The following is a 1208-nucleotide window of genomic DNA, read 5'->3' on the forward strand; positions in this document are numbered from 1 at the left end:
CCTTGCACAAGCTCAGGTTGGGAGTGCTCATGGGGGCAATCATAGCATGTATGCGCAGGGTTGGAACAAATTATGCAACTTCTACACACGCCCTTGATTGTGGTTGTTGTCGTAGAGACAAAAACTGATTGAGTTTTTGGGGTATGGTGTGTACTATAGGAGCTAGGTCCTAGCTTGTGGCCAATCCATAAACTCCCTTAGATTTAGAGGTTGATGGATTGGGTGGCAGTCATGTGTTGCTAAGAATTTTGACCAAATTTTCAAAGAGAACCTAGGCGTCGTTCTTGTGCTTTCTAAGGAAAGTACCTCCGAACGATGCATCTACATGGACCTATCTCTCTCGACTAACCCTTCATAAAAAGTTTGACCTAATTGCCACTTGGGGACCTGATGGTGTGGCCATTTATGAAGTAGGTCCCTAGAACGCTCCCAGGTCTCAAAGAAAAGTTCTCCATTTGTTTGTGTGAAACTTGTGATTGCCCTTCACAGCTGGTTAGTCTTCCCAATTGCGAAGTACTTTTTCAGGAATTCATGTTGCATGGTGGCCCAGTTGCTCACCGAGTTCGGCTCTAAGGACGTCAGCCAATATTTGGCCTTATCCTTTAGAGAGAATGGAAAAAGCCTAAGACGAAGGGAGTCGTCACTAAAATTAGGTATACGGATGGTGGAGCAAATCTCCAAGAACTCATCTAGATGCTGATAAGGATTTTCAGTGGAGTTCCTATGAAACTTAGGCAGCACCTAGATGATTAAAGTCTTAATCTTGAATTACGCCACCTGAACATCTGGGAACCGGATGCAAAATGGCAATGTGTATGCATTAGGTACAAAGTAATCCCTAAGCAGCTGAAGTGGTTGCCCTCCTACCACAGGTAGGCAGGGAGCTTGGGGTTCCGAGATTTGTTCAGCGGGAATTGTTTGGTTGTTTTTGGTCATGGCATTCAGTTCAGACGACTTTGCTTTCTCTGGATTAGAGATAGGTTTCCTAAATGACCTACGGGATTTCTCAATCTCAGGAACTATGGGAATTATCTCAAGTTCCAAAGAATGCAGACCAAACATACACACTTTTTAAGCATAAAGATTCAAACTTCAAAAACAATAAACAAAAATAAAAATAAAAATAATAAAGAAAGTGAAAAAAAAAAAAAGAGCAAATCAAATAACAAGGCAACATTACCCAAAATTAGAAGTTGGTTCATAACTGT

At 41.6% G+C, this 1208-nt stretch overlaps 1 non-coding gene across 1 annotated transcript; it reads left to right on the forward strand.

The window, feature by feature from the left end:
- The first annotated feature begins 385 nt into the window (after window positions 1–385).
- Window positions 386–491, forward strand: LOC131143552 (small nucleolar RNA R71). Its single transcript, XR_009133539.1, has one exon. It is a non-coding gene; the product is annotated as a small nucleolar RNA R71 (small nucleolar RNA).
- Window positions 492–1208: the final 717 nt, after the last annotated feature.

This window comes from Malania oleifera, chromosome 11 (genome assembly GCF_029873635.1).
Source record: "Malania oleifera isolate guangnan ecotype guangnan chromosome 11, ASM2987363v1, whole genome shotgun sequence".
In the NCBI taxonomy this organism is placed as follows: Eukaryota; Viridiplantae; Streptophyta; class Magnoliopsida; order Santalales; family Ximeniaceae; genus Malania; species Malania oleifera.